Source organism: Elgaria multicarinata, chromosome 5, assembly GCF_023053635.1.
Source record: "Elgaria multicarinata webbii isolate HBS135686 ecotype San Diego chromosome 5, rElgMul1.1.pri, whole genome shotgun sequence".
In the NCBI taxonomy this organism is placed as follows: Eukaryota; Metazoa; Chordata; class Lepidosauria; order Squamata; family Anguidae; genus Elgaria; species Elgaria multicarinata.
The window spans coordinates 103,189,153-103,212,290 of record NC_086175.1 but is presented as its reverse complement, the minus strand read 5'-3'; the positions used below and the strand labels follow the sequence as shown (position 1 = coordinate 103,212,290).

Here is a 23,138-nt window from a genome sequence, read left to right as displayed (position 1 = left end):
GATGATGATGACGACAACAACAACAATACAAATTTATATGGTGCTCTATACTATAGTGCATTCCAATTAACCAAGGCATACTAACACAACAATGTAAACAAAATCAATAAATACGGATTAAATAGGGTGACCAACTGTCAGGATTTTCCCAGATTTGTCCTGGGTTTTATTCTATCCTGGGTGTCAGGATTTTCTGTAATTTCCTATAATGTCCTGGAATGACACACTTACCCCTTTAAGACTGCCATTAGTGTGACGGGGGGGGGGGAATGATGTGCTTTCCAAGGGCCCCTATTAGAGCAGTGGGGTGGGCAGGAATGACATGCTCTTAAGGCCCTGATTGGAGCGGAAGGGGGGGGAAGCATGCTTTCTGGAGCCTCTGAAAAGCATGTCATTCACAACCGCCACGCTAACGGCAGCTGTCAATACTGTGGCAGAGCTATGACCTGCTTTCTGAAGGCCCTGGAATACGCGCTTTCCTGCCCCCCCCCCCCCTCAGCTAGGTATCCTCTTTTTTGGTTTTCCAAATATGGTCACCCAAGATTAAATAAACTACTAACCAAAAATTAAACAGATTCACAATCAATCAATTAAAAGAACCAAAGAATTTAAAACCCGAAGCAAAGTGATTGTTCCTCACTCCATACACAATCACCTATGGCTCCAACTCAAACAATTAGGTTTTTAGGTGTTGTCTAAATCTGTCCAATTCTGGTTCCATACGAAGGTGCAGAGGGAGAGGCTTCCACAATCGTGGGTCGAGATGGAAAATGTCCAAAGCCTAGAATTTGCCACCTTAGTCCAAGGAACCACCAGAAGTCCAGAATCTGCAGAGCAAGTTCTCCTAAGAGGAGTATGTTATACAACCAACTCCACCATATAACTGGGGAGAGAAGAGCACAGGGCTTTAAAAGTCAAGACAAGGGGGTTAAAATGTGTCCTTGCCCTGACAGGTAACCAATGCACTGCCCTGTGTTAGTGGGAAACATGGAAATATTGGGGCAAATCTAAAACAGCATATATAGCACTGTTCTGTACTGGAGTAAGAGGACAGAGCAAAGAAGAAGGATGATCCACCAGGAGGATATTACAGTAATCCAGGCAGGAAACAACCAGCTCACGAATAAGAAACTCTGCAGTCTTGGAGGTCAGGAAATAGTGGATCTGGCGGATGTTGGCAAGATGAAAATTATCATGGAAATTACCCTTTTCCAAATGCCCCCATAAGCTGAGATATGGTTAGCTGTCACAAGGAAAAGGGCCTTCTCAGCTGTGCCCCCTTATTTATGGAAAGCCTTACCCAGAGGAGCTCACTTTAATGACTTTTGGGTGCCAGGCAAATATTTTTTAAAAAAATATCACAGGCTTTAAAATCTAGTACTTTTAGCCTTGTTTTATGCTCTGTGTTAGTGTGACTGTTTTATTTATTTTCTTTTTATTAAAACATTTTTATAGTGCTACCTTACCATTTCCGGCATCATGGGGCTTTACAATAATAACACATAAAACAGTTTAAACAGTTTAGCAGTTTAAATACAAGGAAGCTTACAATTTTAAACACTCAGAATCCACATTAAAATTCAAGCTGCCACTCCCCAAAACTCTTGTGTAAATAATGGTGCACAGTAGCCATACATACATATTCATTAGGCAGCCAAGTACAGGTTATAGTGAAAAATCAACAACAAACATCATGCAATATAATACAGGATATTGCCAATAAAAATTTCTATCACAAAGTTAAAATTCAATATGTTATATACAAATACTCAGTGCCTTACATGAATATATAACTGCAGCAACCGTGTTTCTTAAGCCAAACAATTATCCTCTTGGGCTGTCCTAAGTTGGGCTGCTTTGACTGCAAATCTAGTTGCATTTAACATAACGAACTTGGATGTACTTGACAGCAAATATATAATTTTATCTATATTATTGAGGTTAGCTACAGGTGCTAGACAGCTCATTAAATATTTATCGCTTGGGATTTTATATAACTTGCAATGTAACACTTAGTATATAGTATTCTCAACCATGTGGCTACCACAAATACAGAAAAGTTGTTCTCTGGGGATGTGTTTTAGCATGTTTTACTCTCTGGAAATTGATTAGTGTTGTACTTTCCATTGCTTATATTCCATTGGATATGAGTTTTACAATAATCATTTTCATGCTCCTCAATAAAATCATATTCTTTTTTGGTTTTGTGATTTTATTTTAATTTTAACTATTATTTTAATTTGCACACCACCCAGATAATGGCAGTTATTGGGTGACTGATAAATCCAGTAAAATAAAAAAATACAGACTGAATAGGGAGTTTTTGTGGTTGCAATTTTCTCTTATGAACTCATGACAATGCCATGTTAACTGACGTAAGAACCGAAACTCTGTATTAGAAATGGCCTTTTTTGGAATTGGTTCATAGCTTTTGTAGCCAAGGAGCTTAACTAAAATCTGGGAACCAACAGTTCAAGTTGTTAAGAAAGCTATGAAGCATATCTCTGTCCATTTTTAAAAACATCTGTCGCTAAGGACTGCAGCAGGTCTTCAGCCCATTCTCTTTGCCTCTTTCCCCTCCAAATTCCCATTGCTATGGCACGTGGAAATGGTTCAGCAAGAGTGAACATTTTGTTCCCAGCGTCACTGGAGAATAAGAAGGCTGGATGGTTGTTCAGCTTTAATTGCCTTTCAAATGCTTGCACAGCAAGCAATATACCCTTGTCCCCCAAGCACCGCTTAGGATCCATTACACTGTTGTGCTGAACACAGTCAGAAACAAGCCAATTGATTTCCTCCTCCCTTTTCCCCTCCTGCAAAAGAGAACTGCCACTCCACTCCCAGTCCCTTCTGTATTATTGAATGGTGGTTTCACCAAGACAAGGAGCTGTAGGTCTTATGAACACAACTGAGAAGTCGATGTGCACCACTCAGCCATTCGATCGAAGTGAACTTTTAGTCATGAGTGAGAGCATCAGAATCTTTATCCATACTGTGTATTTTACTCTTCTTTGCTAGGGATTTCCCAAAGCATCAGTGATGGTTCTAGCTGAATCTCCCATTATAGGGCTCTTTGAATGAACTCAGCACCTTGGGTTCCATGATAACCCTTTGAATGGAAGTCACTCCGCAAGAAGATACAATCTATTTTGTAAACCTCCTTGGGGGTCCTTTTTAGGGCCAAATGTTAGTAGACATGTCCTAGATTCAGACTAACTATGGTTCAACAAACCATAGTTGTTGAAACCTCGGTTCAACAACTGTCCACCCTCAACCACTGAGTGTGGGTTAGTGTGTTGTGTGAATAGCAACAAGCCTGCTTAAGTGTTAAAACTAAGAGCTCTCCACCTGGAAAGACCCTTGATCAAGGTTGCTGTAACAACCAGGTTTATTTTGGAATACATCCATTGTGAACTCATTGTTTTCTGTCTAAATGGTTTCCACGAATGTGGAAGAGCAATGTCATAAGCTGGAAAGGAGACAGTCAAGGCCAAGAATAAAGGGTTGGGTAGGAGTAACAATGGATGAAGAGCAGGGGTGCACAACCTGAAGATCCTCAAGGCCTGTGCTGTGGTCCCCAAAGAGTAACCTAACCCTCCCAATACCCCTAAATTTCCCTCCCTACCTCTCTACTCCCTCTCCCAGGGATTTTTGCCTGCTTTTTGCCTGTTGCTAGTAGGGCTGAAAGAGTGTTCTGTATCATGATTGCTGGGATGCATATGTGTGCACATTCATGTGTGTACACATATATGTGTGTACATGTGTATGCCCCCCCAAACCCCCTTGTTTGTGAGAGAATATGATATACTTCTATGGATATGGGAAAGCATACGTGGAAGGGCTGTGAATGCAAGCTCCTAAAGGACTAGCAAGGAACAACCTGCTTGGATGTTTCATTTTGGGATTGGCTCTTCATCATTAGCATGAAGCCAGAGCCAGGAATCAGTCTTCTTTGGTTCTGTACTTCCTGCTGTTTACATGGAACAAGAGATCTAGGGCTATTGGTGGCATGTAGCTCTCTTACACAGTGTGTACTCGGTTGTGTGCTATTGCCTTGACAGGACAATTGTTCATGCAGCCAATTTGATCCTGCCTCCTTTTGTGTCTGGAGCAGTTTAGGGTTCTGTAAAACTCTATAGACTATTTTTCATTCATTTGCTTATTAAGATTTGTAGCCCTGAAAGAGAAGGGCAGATAACTGCCATTTCAGTGTAAACAATACATACCATTACATATGAAAAATTGATTTATCACTGGATTGAAGAATATCCCTTCTCAATCCCAGCCGCAAATCCTTACCCAAATAAAGCACTCTGGTAGTTGTTTTGCAAAACAAATTCTTACTAAATGACTTTCAACTACCTCCCCATACCTCTGTTCATCATTTTTCATTTAAACCCTCATCCACAAATATCTGAGTATAGGTTGTTGTTTTTTCATTTCAATGTATGCACTTCTGAATCTGTATCTAGACCAGAAAAAACTGGATTTGCAACTGATGCATATCTAAACCACGGGATCTACAAAGCAATACTCACCCACTCTGCTGTCATCTATACGCTGGGCAGGGTCAGTGTGACAGCAGTTTAAATTATAACTGCCATGACAGGATAATGTTATGATGTCTTCGTTATAGGTGTGTGTTTTATCCAGTGACTTTTTCCCCTCCTCTATATTTAGACAGCAAGACCAAAAGCTTTTTTTTTATTGTTGTCTGTTAACTAGAGCTAGGTCAAAAAAAGAGGTGACAAATTCCAGAAAGCCTTACTTTAAAAGAATTTGAAAAAATAGGTTAGGGAGGGAAGATCTATCAGTTTTTTAAGCATAAAGAAGATTCTTTACTTTAAAAAGGCTGTGTTGGGATGGGGGGGGCTGTAGCAGGAAAGTTACCCTAACTTCAACTTTCTTGTCTTTTTCTGTATCTCCCTACCATCACATTCACACACACACACACACACACACACACACACACACACACACACCATCCTTGGATATACCAAAGAAATGAAGTTTTGGAGATGTGCCCTAAGATTGGCTCTGAAAGCCTCCTAGGCTCTGAGGTCACCATCTTAATCTCTTTGAGAGTGTCATCAGCAGGGGGGATCATGTTTCCCTACCATCGCTTTTCCATCCTGCAATAAGGATGATCAGCTTCCTCTTTCTTCACACGGGGAAGAAAGAGAAAGCAGCAACGATAGGGTGACCATTTGGAAAGGAGGACAGGGCTCCTGTATTTAAACAGTTGCACAAAAAAAAGAATTTCAGCAGGTGTCATTTGTATGCATGCAGCATCTGGTGACATTCCCTCTTCATCACAACAGTTAAAGTTGCAGGAGCCCTGCCCTCTTTTCTATCTGGTCACTCTAGTTTAGCTCCTACAGCTTTAGCTGTTGTGATGAAGAAGGAATTTCACCAGGTGCTGCATGCATACAAATGACACCTGCTGAAATTCACTTTTCTAAACAACTGTTAAAGATACAGGAGCCCTGTCATCCTTCCCATATGGTTACTCTAAGCAATGACCATCTGGCACATTCAGTGGGCAATTTTATGGTGCTGCTTTTCCTGCACACAGCAGGAAATGGCAGCAAGTTTTGCTTTAAACAAAAAAACCCACTTATTTTCCAGGTCTTATTCTGTTGGGGGAAAATAGAGCAGAAAGTGCAGGAGACACACGGGAGGTGGTCGGCATCGTGAAAAGGACCCGCAAACATCCATAAGTGGCCAATAACTAGCGTACTATAAAACGCTCACCTGATGACACTCTGAGTATTGCCTTTAAAAACAGCAACAATAGTAACAATGTTTTGTGAATATTCTTCCTTTACATTGCATGAGATGAACTTTGACTTCTTGCTACATCAGAATGTTTTAGCGGATTTATAATGTAAGTAGGTGCTGGCCTTTGCAAAAAACAAAACAAAAAAACCAACAACGTCTAGTTTTGTGTATGTTTAATGGTGCATACATTTTTGTTTGTTTTTTCTTCTTTCCAAAACTAATACCTGATGTATTATAATTGTGTTTGTATTTGGAAAGTCAGATATTTGGGCTTCATAATCTGATGTTTTGTTGTTATTGTTAATACACCATGGCCTAGAACAACACACAGCCCACAGGTGACATGTGGCCCTGCCTCCAGAAACACATCCAGCCCCATTCTACTTCTGTGCCATCGAAATTTGCAACAGCGAAAGATCGCTTGCTTGTTTTCAGACTCAATTTGGCCATTATATCATTGCATAGTGGTTTGCCACTGAAAATCATAGCCACACGCACACACAAAAACACACAATGTAAATATATTGTGCATTTAGTGTAGTGTAGTAGTTAGAGTGTTGGACTGGGACTTGGGAATCAGGGTTCTTGCTCCCACTTGGCCATGAAGCTCACTGGATAATTTTAGGTCGGTTGCTGATTCTTATCCTAACCTACCTCACAGGGTTGTTGTGAAGATAAAATGGAGAAGAGTAGGACCATTTAAACCACCTTGAGTTCCTTGCAAGAGGAAAAAAGGTCGTGCATAATAATAATAATAATGATGATGATGATGATGATGATGATGATGATGATGATGATGCCTACCAAAATACATCTGCACCAACATCCAGAAAGCAGTCATACTTAAAACATGTTCAATAGTTAGGAAATTCCTGAATCAGTAAAAGACAGCATGACTTGGCAAAGCCCATCATTTTCATCTAGAAAAACCACCATGAGAGAGAAAAGAGAGAATAAGAATCATAACAATAGCAGATGCCTATGGATCAATACAGTTGCCTGACTCTTTGGACTGTCCTTGTGTGGGGAGCGTCTACAAACTTTTTTGGATTGTGGATGTCATAGGGAAGGGTGAATCTGTCAGTTCTGCTCTCTCTCTCACTGGGATGTTTAAACTCTCAAATTCTTTGTCTCCTGAAGAACTTTGCAGATTTTGGAAAATTCTTACAAAAACCTAAGTGAAACAAAATTTTCATGTAGCTCCACCAGTCATATTCAGTAGGTACACCTTTTTTAATGGTGTGCTGCTTTTAATGATGCACTGGTTTTAAATGTTTGAATTAGTTGTATGTATTTTATGGTGTTTTTATTTGTGTTGTACCCCGCCTCGATCCAGAGGGAGAGGCGGGTTGTTGTTGTTGTTGTTGTTGTTGTTATTATTATTATTATTATTATTATTATTATTATTATTATTATTATCTCCAGCTTGGAGAGGACTGTGATGTGCCAGTCTGCAATGTAGATTGGTGGCGTTACACGGGCGGCCACATGGTTTGAAATTGAAACTTCCTCTGTCTGTTCACTGAGACTGCACCATCTGGTGGTGTAATTATAGTGCAACACTGAGATTACATGCTCGGACATCTTGCAATTTCTCAGATATTCCCACATTATCTCTGGGGATGGGGTTTAACCTGCAAACCCCCATATATTCCAGGGGATAGCACAGGAGGGGCCCTGGATGGTGATGATGATGTCATGGAATGAACTTGCAAACCTCTGTGTGTGGCCCATCACTAGCATACTATAAATCGCTCATCTAGAGAAGCTCATCGACTTTTAAGAGCAAAGGTGTCAAAGCCCTGGGCCTGGTGGATGGTTTCAGTTTCTCCCAGGTTCATTTCTTTGAAGAAAAAAATTGAAAGTTCTTTATGTCACAAATATGGAGAATTTTGTGAATGTTGGTAAATTCTTACCAAAACTAACAAAATCCTTGTTCATCTTTAGGCTGTCCTGATAAGCGCCTGCACTATTGCAGAAGGCTATAGAAGCACGGTAATTCAGCTGAGATCAGGGGACTTTCTATGTGCAGGAAAAGCCCGGCAGTGGCTGTGGATCTGCGCTGCATCGGTTAGACAATGTAGTCGCAGGCGCACAGCCACCACGGGGCTTCCCCGTGATGCTGCGTTTTTGAAAAATCAGGGATCTACCCAATTTTTTTCAAAAGGAGCAACATCAGCATGGCTCTTCCACTGTGTGACATCACTCTGGGACCAATCTGGGGTCAACCTGGGATGGAGCCTGGTTTAAGGCGACCAGTGATTGGTTGACTTCCACCAGGAAGAGAGCGGGGGCAGCTCCGGGGCCTGGATGGCAGCCCAGAAACCCCGTGCTCCCTCCTCGGCTTCAGGATTACCCGCCGCCACCCTGGGAGAGAGGAAGTGTGGGGTTGAAGAGGGAGGCAGCACCAACCCAGCACCATAAAGACTGCCCCCAGGTAAAAGTACTTTTGCAGCCACAACCTGACTTGTGTCCATTTTGCATTTCACCTGGAGGAAGAGTGAGCAATGGAGATGCAACCTTGACTCTCTCAAGCTCACTGTCTCCAGAAATCCTACCTCCAGCTTCCCTCTTTCCTTGGCTCCATTATCCCCACCTTTCTCTCTCTTTCCCCACCCCACCCATCTTGCCCAGTCATCATGCTGATGTTTCCCACCTCCCCAATCTTTCTTGTTTTTCATTTTCTTTGCTCCCTGTTGCCATGCAGCACGTTCCGCCCTTTTACTCATTTACCATCTGCCACTCTCTCCTGATCTTTTTTTTTTTTTTTTTTTTTGTAATTTAAAACAAGTCTTTTCAACTAAGGGACAGATAAAAATGCCAAGCTCCCAGAAATCTGTGGTGGGTGAAGAAGAAAAGACTGATAAACGAAGGCTTCAAAGTTGCAAAAAAATATCCCCAGCTGGAGGTAAAACAAGAAAATGAAGCCAAAGGCGCCCTTCACTGTTTTTATTTGTCTGAAGTAACATCCTGGGGAATGCAAGGTGGCGAGCCAGGGGAAGAGCTAGGTGTGCAAGACCTTAGACTAGACATGAAAAGTGCAGACAGAACAGAATGGAACAAAACAAAAAAGCGAACTCCATACAGTAATGGAAGCTGCCACAGAAAACTTCAAATGGCATATTTTGATTTGCAATCTTTTCATCGCTTTGCATCTTGTTTTAAACAGAGAGTGCCCAACATGGTCCCATAGCTCCTTCTGCTCTCCAGTCCACACATCTACAAAAGGAATTTTGAAGAAAACAAACAACGCAGCAGGAGCACTGATTGAATATATATATATATATATATATGAATATATATATATATATATATATATATATATATATATATATATTTCAAATACACACCCACGTATAAACATATACTCATGTGAGTCTGAACTTTATCTTAGTCAGTTTCTACACTAGCCTTTTCCCCTGGGGTTGTCCTTGTGCGTCCAAATGATGCACAGGGACTTCAAGGGACTGGGGAGGGGGACAGGCACGGGTTTTCCCAGGGATAAAGAAAAGATGGGAAAACCCGATTCTTCCAGCAGTCCTGGGGCAATCCCAAGGACTGCAGGTGGTGTGGGGCCCCATCCTGGCTTCTTCCCTCCTCCCCACAAGTAGGGTGGGTCAGCAGAGGGAAGGAGCCAAGCTGGGGGCAGTCCAGGGACATCAGGGGTGGGGAGCAGGGTCGGGGCTCTTTTTTTAAAAAAAAAAAAAACACGTACGTTTTGCTGGAGTGCAAGTGCACTCCGGCTCCTATCCCAGGAGCTGGAAATCCTGAGATTGTCTCCCCTGCATCCCTCTTTCCCCTGTAGGTGTAGAAAAGGTCTTAGTGTAACTACACAACAGTAGAAGAGGCAACAGAATAAAGGTTATGTGGGTGGGTGTCAGAGGAGGAAGGGCACTGTGTGTATGTAATTGTGTGGAGAACATTTTGTGTAAGAGAGAATGCATGCAGGAGGTGTGTGTGTGTGTGTGTGTGTGTGTGTGTGAGAGAGAGAGAGAGAGAGAGAGAGAGAGAGAGAGAGAGTTTGGCCCTTTCTACACCATCATTTTTTGGAGGGATCATCCCTGGATACCTGGAGACCTCAGTTATCCCAGTTTTACATACGGTCCCAGCTTCTTCCCTCTTCTCTGCAAGTAGTGGGGGTCATCAGAGGGAAGGAGTCGGGACAGGGGGAGCCCAGTGCCATCGGGGGTGGGAAGGGGGGTTGGGACTTCTTCTTTTTTTACCTTTTAATTTTCAGTTTAAAAAATGGCAGGCACAACATCCCTCATTCCTCCCGAGATGTCATGCGCGCCATCTGTTCAAATGGGAGGCTCTCACAAGCAGAATACCGCAAGATCCTCCCCCTCCCTCCCAGAACGCCGGGAGGTGTAGACATGCTCCCCTTCTCTCTCTCTCTTTCTCTCTCTCTCTCTCTCTCTCTCTCTCTCTCTCTCTCTCACACACACACACACACACACACACACACACACTCACACACTCACACACACGGCATCTCCTGCCTGAGGCAACTGCTTCACTTTGTCTAATGGTAGGGTCAGCCCTGAAGAGTATGGGGAAGGCAGTGTGTATGTAAAAGAAAAAGAGGGGGCATTGTGTTTATGTGTGAAAGGAAGCAAGGAACTGTGTGCTTATGTCTCCTCAGTGTATTACATTGAAGTGAACATGAAATGGCTGCCTTCTTCTGCCGCTGGTTCTCTTATCTTTACCTGCAGATAGGGATGTTACCTCTTGATTGCTCTTCTGGCAAACTTCCCCTCCTTTAATTTAGACTTACAGGATAGCTTTGATGACAAGCTCTGTGTATTTAGGACCTTGGAAGATCAAAACCCTATTAGAAGAGGCATAGTTGTTAAGCAAACATATTTAAAATACCGTATTTCCATCACTGGACACATGCTCCAGACACATGTGGGTGTAGGTATGTAAATTATGTCAGACTCAGGACTACATCTCACATGGGACTCCCCTGTTTCCACCCCAGGTCAACCAATTCTTTTCTGTCACATTAGAAAAGCAATTACATGTCTGAAAGCATAGAGTGGAGAAGAGCCCATGAGTCTTGGCCCATTCAGCTCCCTGGAGCACACTAGTTATGTGTTTTCAGATATTACAATGCCTGTCAAACATTGCATAAAAGGTATGGATGCCCCACAGAAGGCCATTGAAGTGAACCATTCAGAGAATGTACAGAAGAGTGTAAACTATGAACAGGGTATTATATATGGATATGCTAGCTGGGCAAGAGGATGTGTGATGCTGTGAATAATATAAAAGTGTCTGTAGTTGTATTTGTGCTTCGGGAGATCTTCAGGTTTAGGTCCTAGTGGCATATTAAGTTATATATGGGAAAGTACATCAGGCAGGGATACTAAATCAGGCCTTCTCTATGTTGTTGCCTCAAATTTGAAATGCCCTCCCCCAAAAACAACACATCGTGCCAACTTCGTTGACATTTTCAGCCCCAGACTAAGACCCATCTGTTTAACTGGGCATTTAGAAGTGATTAGTTAACACTGCAATCAATCTCACCAGTGTTTGCTATTATTCATTATATGTTGATTTACTGTATTTTATTGCTTGTTTTAACATTAACCCTATTCAGGTGTTCTGTGCCAGAATAGGGCAAGCACACGATGAGAGGGAGCACTCCAGTCCCTCCCCTCTCCTTCATTGCATCTGTCGCTCTCTAATTGTTGAGGGTGACTATCTAAAGAGCAGAGCCTCCTTTATCCATGTAGGCTCCCCATGCATGTCAGAAGGCTTGCAAATCTTATAGTAAAGTAAATAAGCTTCTTGATTGGACATTGTAATCGACAATCAGAAGGGCAGCAAATATCCCAGAGAAAAGAAAGCACTCATCACTATCAGCAGTACAGGTATTGGTGGAGGATCAGTAGGGGACTCCTAGGGATGGGCAAACTTCCCAGAGTCCTGTTTGTGCTCTGCTCACCAGTCTCTGCATGTGGGGCAATCCACCAAATGGTCCATGGATGCCTGACGAGAGTTCTCATCGTTACTTTTGTTTTGAGGGGGAGCGTTGTCCACAAGCTGCGATCTGCGCAAATTTGCAGTCGAGAATATTTGCAGAGATCACAATTTGTGCAAAATTGCAGCCATAAACAGCACAATTTGCATAAAATGCAGGCATCAAGGCCCATTTATGCCTTCGATTTTGTGTGATTTGTGCAAGTTACGGCTGCGATTTTGAGCAAATCACAGTTTCCATACATATTCCTGACCATGAATTTGTGCAATTCAGAATTTCCACACAAAAAAGAGTGGATACCATGAGCTTGCCCAACTCAATATATGCTGAGTCGAGCCAGTTCAGGGATCCACGAGCTGGCATCTAGGAGGCCGAGCTGGCAAAAAAACTCACTGAGCTCTACCCCCAAACCGGATTCCTCCGATATCCTTAACTCCAACACCCCAAACATCCAGATTAGAAGTACTAAAGCAGTGCATCCATTCCCTGATATTATGCCCATCTGGATTTGCCCCATCTGTATGGGAACTACTGAATGAGCTTTCCTTTGCTTGAAAGCCTGCAGGTGTGCTTTATGCTGCCAACCACCTTAGGAGGTGCAATTAGGATGCAAAAACAACAGACGTAAGACATGAAAGCATATTCCAAGGCTTGACATTTATCAATGAACACTTTCTACAGGGGATACCTGCACTGGTGGATCTTCTTCAGCCCCTATTAAGGGCAAGCACCTGTTGATTTGGTTTTCATTGTTAATCCTGGCACCTTTCTGCTTTATATCTGGACCCTCTAGAACAGGGGTGGGCAAGGCTTTCGGGGTGAGGTCTGCATTGGCCCTTAGAGAACCCTTTCAAGGCTGCATAAGTGGGTGGGGCTGGTTGTGACTAGGACAGTGGAGAGATGGACCAGCACACACACACACACACACACACAGAGAGAGAGAGAGAGAGAGAGAGAGAGAGAGAGAGAGAATCAAGATTAGGCAAGCAGGGGGTGCAAAGTTTAAGTCTTTTCCCCTGATAATAGCAACAAGGAAACAGCAATTTTGCCTGTGGGGATTGCTGGCAGGGAGGCCTTTAACCTTCTCTTAGCAGTAGCAAGCATCAATCTGTGCCCTGCAGCCTAGCTGATGGCTAATCAGCTAAGGTGCAGAAAGCAGTGGACAGAGCTCCCAGGTCCACAGAGACAGTGGCCGAGTGCCACATGTGTCCCACAGACTACCAGTTCCCCACATTTGCTTTACAGCAACATGCTTTAGGGTGAGCCTGAGGAAGTTCTGTTTCCTATATTCTATTTAAAAAAAAAAAAAGGTGGAAAACTGTTTTTCTGTTAAGGGCCACCTTCTCTTGGGTTAATGCCAGTAGTGGGTGGTGCCTGATGGGAATTATTTGGTATTTCTGCCTGCTGTTTAAAAGGCAGTTAGCAGAGGAAAAACATAAGGCAGAACAGTACCAATCCCACATGCACACAAGGCTAAAAAAGAGAGAGAGAGAGAGACCACATCCCACTTCTACGAAGGAAAGTAAAATAGTTTACTCATGATATTCTTGAACACAAAATGCATGTACAGCATACAGTTTCAAAAAAAGTTTGTTCCAGCCTTTTCTTTGTGTTCTGTTACACAGGCAGGAGCAAAAGAGAGCAAGCACTTGCAGAGGGCATTTGAAATAAGGCCAGGTTGTGGCTTTAGGGCCACAGGTTGCCAACCCCTGTGTTAGAGTCAGGGGTATGGCCTCCTGGCGTTTATGGTTATGGCATGAGTAGGATATGGCCTGGCTACATCTCAGTAAGAGTGAGTTAACTATCAATCTAGGAGTCTCTGAAGGGTATACTGTATTCTGCAAGGTAAAGTGGTACATTACCAGGATTTATAGGATGTCACTAAGAAAAGGTCACTTTTGTAAAGGTCAGCTTTATCTATATGCTGGACAGTCTTGCCTTAGGAAAGTGGTGAAGGAACACCCATCATTTGGGATATATAAAGCTAAACTAAGAAAACATTTACAGAATACACTGTGGGGAGCCATCTAGAGTTATTACAATGGAGAATGCCAGTAAGCAGGTGGTATTCCCAACTTGCTTATAAAACAGTGCAAACACAGAGACTTTCTCTGGAAATTGTCCAAAATGCCCACCTTCTTCCAGATCCCTTTACTGCAATAAAATAGATAGAAACAAAAAAAAAATCCCTTCCTACTGGTTCTCCCTCCCCTCCCCCGAGTTTGACTATTTAATGCATCCCTGCAGAGGGCTCAGTTCTTCTTCCCATTCATTCCCCTCTTCCTCAAAGTTAGCCTCAGATTTCTTTTAGAGGTTTGGTTTAGAACTAACAAGAGCTACGTTGTCTCTTTGCTGAACTGAATTGGCACAAATTCTCTGTGAAGACATCCATTTCAAATGCCCAGCTGTGTCTATTTTGTTTCTTATTAACCTGATATGGCATCACACTTCAATGAATTTCAAAAAACAAAAATGCTTCTGCTTTTAGGACCCCGTTGCTGAAAAAATAGCATCTAAAGATGCAGTCCTGTAGGCTCTTATCTGGAAGTAAGCCCCATTGAACTCAATGAAACTTAGTTTTGAGTAGATATGTACAGGAGTGCACTGTAAGTATGAGTTGCATTATATAGCTGTAATTCAATATATGGATCAAAGCTTCATCCCCTGAACAAATGCTGTTTTATTAAAAGTATTAAATATATTTATTAAATATATTTTAATTAATATAATTTAATAAATTATATTATAAATTATAAATATAATAATATAATTTAATATATTTTAATAATTTAAATATTTATTAAAACTCGTCCATCTCTTTCCTTGTGTTCTTCTTCCACCCTCTTTTTCTAACTTAGAATTTGAACCCCTTTGAACCAGTCTCCATTTTAAAGTGTCCCCTCACACTGCAATATAACAGAACAGCACAAATAACAGTTGCTGGCATTCAAAGAATAAGGCTACTAGATATGAGAGCTGTACTAGGAAGAACCTGGTTCAAATCCCACCTCTGCCATGGCCTTGCCAGATGGCTTTTACACAAGCTACTGACCAGGTCTGCACAGTCACCATGGCCTATGGTCTCTTATTTAAACGACAGTGGGTTCCAGTATATGCTGCGTGGCTTTTGAATATTCAGGCCGTGACTGTGGCTTGTGTCATGCAAATCTGGCAAGCATGGGTTGCTGGTGTGGTTAACAAACCACACAGAACCTATGTGCTGTTTCAGCATTGTGGGTAGTTTGTTAACTATGCCAACAACCTACGCTGAACGGGTTCAGATGACATGACAAGCTGTTCATATGTGCCGCAGCCCACCATGGTTTAAATAAGCCATACTGGGCTGCTTGATCATGTGAACTGGCCCATTGTCTCTCAGCTTCACTCACTAAGGTAAATTGCTTACCACCTCACAAAGTTGCAGCCAGGATTGCTCAAGTAACGTGCATTAAAAGCTTTGAAAACCCTCAAAGAGCTATATAATTAAAACCTATGTTTTCAGGGGAAACTCTACAGAAACTAGTTTGGAAAGCGATGGGGTGGCAAAGACTACAAGTTGGATCTAGGATTTGCCTTCCATCAAAAGAAAGGCTCCACTTACAGAAGACGCAACCACCCAATTTTCAGAGAGTTCCCCTCCTCCTTGTAGGACTTTTCCCAATCTAAAGATGAAAAGCATTGCACCCTTAATGGCTGCTGATAGTCACCTGAAATGCAGTTCACCAATAGTGATAGAACCTGAGGGGAATGCTTGGCAGATTGTATGTGAGAAACAGCAGCTGCAGTCGAAGCAGAAAAGGAGAGCCGTGAGGTGTCTGAATGTGCCTGGGGGGCGCAGACCTCACTCTTGGGGATCTGCTTTGAGGCAAAGCATCTGTTTTCTCTTTTCCTCCACATATGCTTTGCCTGTATATTTTGTAAATAAAATGAAGTTCTAAAATGTATTGCAAGTCTTCCATGCACCCAAAAGGATCTATACCTGGTACTGCTAGCCCACAAATTCCTCATCCCTCAGAGAAGTAACAATAGAAAATGAAAGGAGGTTTGGACCTGATTTGAAGAAGCCAGGCAGCAAAGGTGAATTGTATCCTCTCATCCCACTCTTGCATTGAACATCTAAAGCTGGCCCTGCACATCTCCAGTTGTGCTATCGCTACACCTGTGCCCCATACATCTTGCGGTGCACCTGATCCTACTGCAAGAGACCTTGAGGAGATAATTTGCTTCAAAAAGAAGAGAAGGTTTGGTTATGAAAATACCTTACAATAGTTGTGGAATCTCCAAAACTCCAAAGTCATTGTTGGGGGTTTTACCTCCAAGGATACAGGATGAAATCCAGTTGCACCTGTCTGCTGACAGAATGGCATCTGCTTGCAAAACTGATTTTCCCTTCCTGCAACAACCCCTGGGGCTCACCCAATATTCTCCATAGGATTGGAAGAGCCTGCAAAGCAGATTTTGGAGATGTCTTGAAGGCTGCAGGGGAATGAGGAGACAGGGAAGTCCCATTGTGCAAGTGAGCTTCCACTTGCACACCCTTGGGTTTTACCCATCAGCTCTTAGATGACCAAGGGCCTTGCTAGACGAGGTCTTAGCGCGCTGTGAGGCCCGGTTTCCCTGCTGTGTGTCCAGATGACACACAGGGGAATCCGGGGTCAGGCCATGCTGAGACCTCATTTGAACCGCCATAAGTGAAGTCGCTTATGGCGCGGCTTTTCCGCAGCCCCGGCCTGAGGCCGGGGCTGCGGAACGTCTAACATGGTCCGTGGCTTTTTGCAGCTACTCGCTTACGAGTAACCGGGAAAAGCCACAGACTGGGCACAGCGCTCATACGAGTGCTGTGCCCATCGGGCCGGGGAGGATCCGGGGGGGAGATAGGGGGGAAGGCCGGATCGGCAGGAGAGGGGGATGGTGGAGGGCAGCACAGACATCGGGGACGGGGAGGGATGGCGGAGGGTGGCACAGACATCGGGGACGGGGAGGGATGATGGAGGGTGGCACAGACATCGGGGACGGGGAGGGATGGCGGAGGGTGGCACAGACATCGGGGACAGGGAGGGATGGCGGAGGGTGGCACAGACATCGGGGACGGGGAGGGATGGCGGAGGGCGGCACAAACATCGGGGGTGGGAAAAGAGGGGGCAGGGGGCAGGGGGGATCAGGAGCGGGTGGGGGGCTTAATTTTAAAAAAAAACACTTACCTTGTCCGGAGTCTTAGGGGCGCACGTGGCCCCTTTAACACTTTAAAAAAAAGGCCGATGCTGCAGGGCTTCCAGAGTCCCTGCGCGTCGTGCATGTAGGAGGCGGGGCGGCGCGCGCTAAAGTTAGCGTGCCGTCGCCCCACCTCCCTGCCGGCTTATCCGGCATAGTCTAGCAATGCCCCAAGTTTGGTCATCAAAACAATTGATGGAAGATGAAGGCATAATCCTATGTAGATTTAGACAGAAAAAGGTCCTACAATGCTGGGAGTTGTAGGACTTTTTTCTGTCTAAACATGCATAGACTTGTGGCCTTCCTTGCTCTTTTCCCATCAAAGTGTCTCTGAGGGCCAAACGAAGGCCAGATCTACACCAAGCAGGATATAGTACTATGAAAGTGGTATGAAAGCAGTATATAAGAGGCAGAAGCCACACTACTGCTTTATAGCAGTATTGTACTGAAGTGCACTGACAACTGTTGGGACCCATCGACACATACCATATACCGCTTTCATGCTGCTTTTTTACTGTTTTCATACCTCTTTCATAGTGCTATATCCTGCTTTGTATAGATCTGGCCTAAATGTTCTTCCAGTTACAGAGCTATGCATGTTTGGTTTATGTACTTCAGAGTAAGTGCATGTGGCATAATTTGGATGGGGAGTGTGGTTCTTGGGAAAGGTGTTTTTTTTCTTTAGCTTTCTCTCTACACGTGTTTTCTTCTTGAAATTCTATCTACCCACGTAGGGAGATTTTCAAAAAGAAAAGGGGAAAAAGTGGCATGTCCATTGGAATAAATTGAAGGAGGATAGAATTTCAGGATGAATTTCAGAATTTTTTAACTTCTCCCAACTAGTGGGGAAGGATTGCTGTGGTCCCAATTCAGATTAGGATCATGAGTACTTATTCTAAAGTAAATAAATAGCTCTGCTATGCATGATTAGAAGAATGTTTAGTTTAGCCATGAGAGTACTGATTTGTCTACCTCACTACAGAAAGGCTTTTTTATAATGTCTCCAGCACACATTTTGGATGGTATCTAAATAATTCCCACATCGGGCTAGGTTTTGTTTGTTTGTTCACGAATCAAGGAGTCCTCTGCCTCCACAAAGTGGACAAAATATCTGAATGTCCGTTCTACAGTATATCATTCCTGGCAGCTTTTGCTATGACAATCATGCCAATGTATACTCCAAATCTTGTTTGGAAGAAGTTCATCTCATCTGGATTAAGATCCTTCAAAATTCAGATGTCTTTCTGTCTAGTTTTGGCTAAAAAACTAAAAAGTACATTTACAGCTAGAAACCGTTTTAGCCCACTTCTAGCTGTAAATGCACTTTTTAGGACTTCTGACTAGTTCTCCTGTAAAGGACTATGTTCTGGTCAAAGTTTTGTCAGTCCCAATTAATAACATAAAGCAAAGAGATGTTGACTAGGGTCTTGCATCCACGCTCTTCTGCACTCACCTAAATTGAGCCGGCCAATGAACTTTGGCATATATACCACAGGAAAACCCATGCCAATAAAAGGAATGGAAAATTCAGAAACAGGGTAGGGCTTCTAAGATATGAGTCTTGCTGGTATCACCATTCAGGTGTAGTCAGCTAATGCTTCATCCAGTGAAAATTAAACAAATGAACAAATATACATCTGGAATTTAGATAAAGTTCTGAAGTCTTACCAAAATGCTTCTAAGGCCATAGCTAGACCTAAGGTTTATCCCTGGATCGTCCAGGGGTCAAACCTGTTCATCTAGGTGACACACAGGGGATCCAGTGCTCAGACAGGGGCGAACCCAGGATGATGCCAGGATAAACCTTAGGTCTAGCTGTGGCCCATGAAGATGAACTGTGGGAGATTCAGGGCAGACAAAATTCAGGGCAATGCAAAACACAGTGCTTTGTTTAACTATGGAATTCGCCTCTGCAGTATGTGGTGATGACCACCAGTTTAGACAGCTTTAAAAAAGGGGTTAGAGATTATTAATGGCTACCAGGCATGATGGCTCTATACAACCTCCAAGATTAGAGGCAGCATGCCTCTAAATACCAGTCACTAGGGTGCAAGTGCAGGAGAGGACTATTGCCCCTTCCTGTAGGCAACCGGTTGACCACTGTGGGAACAGGATGCCGGACTAGATACACCTTTGGTCTAATGTAGCAGGGCTCCTCTCATGCCATGTTCTTGTGTTATAAAGTAGGTAGATTTCTAAAATGTACAGCGCTGAATGAGTGCCCTTCAAAACAAATTCTGAGTTTGCAAATATTAAGTTCCAAAATTCTTCTGGAATTCTGCAGCTAGTAATGGCTGCAAGGAAAATCGCTCCCAGTTTAATTTCCAGAGGGGTAGCCATGTTTCTCTATAGTAGAAAAAACAATGAGTCTTTTGACAGTGACACCTTACAGACTAACAAATTTATTTATTGTGGTATACGTTTTTATGGACACTGTCCACTTTATGAAGTATCAGCCTCAAATTGGTCAATCTATTTACGTGTATGGGTTTAGGGGAGGGGGAGATGATGTCAGATGGAATTGAAATGCTAAAAAGTACAGCTAGTGATAATTACCTTAACAGTTGCCATTTACAAGTTGTTGTTGGGTGATAACACAATCACTGCAATGGTGAACCGATTAACATATTGAAATGCAAAACTGAAATGCAGGAAAGCTCAGACTGGGATCATTGCCTTAACAGTTGCCATTCACAAAATGTTGGATGATAACACAGACATCATTGCATTGGTAGGGTTGATTAATATAAATGTAATTTATTTATTTTTTAAATGAAAGCAAACCTTTGTCCCTATTCAAACTACAGGAAATAGAGTCAAATTTCTTTATTCATTGTACTTCAGCAATTTCATGTTGGTATATGTCTTTGTAATTCTTTTGTTCAAGAATGGCCACCTTAAAACCATTCACAGAATGGCCTTGGGGGTTGAAATATTCACCCACCGGTTTCTGAACATTGCCATTTCTTATGTCAGATTTGTGTCCATTTGTTCTGGGTATAGATTTTCCTGTTTGTTCTAGGTAGAATGCAGTGGGACAGTCCTAGCAACGATGGCATGTATCATATCGGGGGATGTGCAGGTGTATGAACCCCCGATCTTGTTGATGGCGTCATTAGGTCCTGTAATAGTGTTGCCAGGGTAGATATGGGGACAGAGTCTTCATGTGGAAACAGGGCCTGGTTCCTATCTCTGTTGCAACATCTGTTGTTGTTGGTGAGAATCCTTTTTAGACTGAGCAGCTGTCTGTAAGTGATGTCTTGTAGCATGGCTGGCTGGAGGGATGCTGGGAGTTGTAGGCATGCTTTGCTTTCTAAACAGGCATAGGATTTGCTGTGAGATTGGCTGAGGATAAACAAATCTGTCTACTTCTCATCTGTGTTACTTTTCCATGTTTTACCCATAATTCCACTTTGTTCCATTTCCACATTAATTTACAGTTTGAAATGGTTCTCATAATGCATTTTTATTTTCTTTCAAAGTATTATATAACTGTGTGTGTGTAGAACCAAATTTGGGAGCTTGTGGGAACTAGGGGTTCAGATCATGTTACCCATATTCTGTATTGTTTACTTTGGTTGCCTTTTAGGGCTTATCTACACTAAGCAGGGTATTCCACTATGAAAGCGCTATAGAAAAGGCAGGATTTACACTACTGCTTTATAGCAGTACTGAAGTGCACTGACAACTGTTGGGGCCCCTTGACACATACCATATACCACTTTCATACCACTTTCATAGTGTTATATCCTGCTTGGTGTAGATGTGCCATGGGCCCCAACAGTTGTGAGTGCACTTCAGTACCACTATAAAGCAGTAGTGTAAATCCTGCAGTGCACTACAATACTGCTATAAAGCAGTAGTGTGGCTCCTGCCTTTTATATACTGCTTTCATACCACTTTCATAGTGGAATATCCTGCTTGGTGTGGATGAGCCCATAGTTTAAAGATTCAGGATTTGTCTTTAAAGCCTTAAATGGCTTGAGACTACATTATCCGAAGGACTGTCTACAGTGGTTTGAACCTACCATACTCTCTAGCTCACCAGCAAAGCTCATTATGCTCATGGGCACCTTGTGAGGGTTCTTTGCAGCTTTTTTAGAAAAATGGCAGTAGAGCTTTTGTTGCTGCTGTTACTTCATCTTTAATGGTTATCCACCACTACCCCTCAATGTTTTAGAATTCACCCAGCCCCCAAAGACTATTTCAAAGTTGTGGGGGAATTTTCAATTAGCCAGAGCTAATTTAAATGCATATTTTAATATGGTTAAATTGCCACGAACTGTGATCCACATGTGGATCAGACCATTTTCTATAGGAATTCCCAAAGATCACATTCCTTAAGTATCCCTAAGATTGGTGCCCAGTGAAGTCCTGTGGAATTTAGGTACTTTAAAACCCAAACAGCAGGGTTCATCATACGATTTCAATGTATGTTTATACAGTCACTAATCCCACTATTACAGAACAGCCTGGAAAAAAATCACATGCCTGGCTGACAGGTTTGTCATTTGAGGGGGAAATACTCATTTGAAGGAAAGTCTTGGCCTCGCTTGATTATGTACTGAATTATACAATTTGGAGGGTTTTCTCTTGTAATTGTATGTGTTCCCTTTGTGCCACATATCAATATGCTGTAACCAAGGGGCTGTCTATTTATTTATTTATTTATTTATTTAAAACATGTGTATCCCACCCTATATCATTAAGATCTCAGGGCGGCGTACAGATAAAAGCATACAGCATAAAATAATAAATATGCACAGTTAAAAACAAATTAAACATGAACCAAGTTAAAACAATATATAATTTAAAAGCAGTTAAAACAACGATGGCTGTGGAACTGTGCTGTGTCAGTTAGACAATGCAAACACAGCTTCACAGTCACCGTGGGGCTTCCCTACGATGCTTCGATTTGAAAAAGTCTGAGATTTAGCCTGACTTTTTCAAAGGGAGCGATGTAAACACAGCACTTCCGCCATGTAACGTCACTCTGAGGCCAATCCGGGGTCAACCGGGAGCAGTGCCTGATGGAAGGAGACCGGTAAATGGTCACCTTCCACCAGGAAGAGGGCGGCAGAAAGACAGGCTGCTGTGAGAGCCCTTGAATGAGCAGTGGCAGAGCAATGAGCCCACCTGCCTGCCTCTCCACCATCTTTATTTTTTCCAGAGGGTGGAGGAGCTGGTAGCAACGGCAGTGGCTTTTGCATCCTGGTGCTCTGCACCTTCATAAATTGCTCCTTCTTCTTTAGCAAGGGTGGGGGGCACCACTCTGCAGCATCTCTCAGCTTCCTTCCCTCCATGACATCTTTGGGGGAAGTGGAGGAAGAGGGTGGGGTGATTGGTCACCTTCCACCATGAAGAGGGCAGTGGCAGCTCTGGGACCCACATGGCAGCCCAGAAACCCTGCGCTCCCTCCTCGGCATCAGGATGACCCACTACCGCCCCAGGAGAGGGAAAGCATGGGATTTGAGAGGGAGGCAGTGCCAACCTGGCGCCATGAAGACAGCCCCCAAGTTTCACGTAAAGTAACATTCAGAATGAATTTTGAGGTGTTCCTTACCCAAAGCTTGGAGGAATTAAATGAAGCCAAAGAGGCTTCAAACTGACCCGTAAGGTGGTGGGTGGGAGGCATTGTATATCTGTAGTCATTATGGATCCTCTGCTTGTTTTTTGAAATGTTGATGAGGACCTATTTGCTTTTCATTTTCTTGGATCATTTCTCTGGAATGTTGGGATTTGACGTTTGCCACTCAGAAGTATGTCTTTGGCAGTTTCAGAAACAGGAAATGAATTTGTCCTTTTCAGATGTAGCCCTGCTTGAAGGAGTCTAAATTTAGGCCTTGTGCCTTTCCTGTTTGTAACTCAGAGTAAATTATTTTTACCCAAGGCTAGTTTTCATCCCTGGCTACATTATTCTGTGACATTTCACCATAGTTACCTCAATAGATATTCTGAGTGGCCTCTGGCCGCTGCTTACAGGTAAAACCTGCAGCTTCCTCTGTGCGTGTGGGTGTGTGGAATGCAGCAGACATTTCTTGACAGAGTAAACAAAGTTTAAAATATTCTTTGAGCCATACTATCCTGTTATACAAAGTAATCCTTCCTTTAGATTTTGGTATAGCCTCGTTGTTAATCGTTTGCAGTGGGTACTGATGGA

The 23,138-nt window shown here is 43.0% G+C and overlaps 1 protein-coding gene across 1 annotated transcript in view; it reads left to right on the top strand.

The window, feature by feature from the left end:
• LSAMP (limbic system associated membrane protein) overlaps window positions 1-23,138 on the top strand; it is a 567,030-nt gene that overhangs the window by 481,584 nt on the left and 62,308 nt on the right. The gene's annotated exons all lie outside the window — the stretch shown is intronic.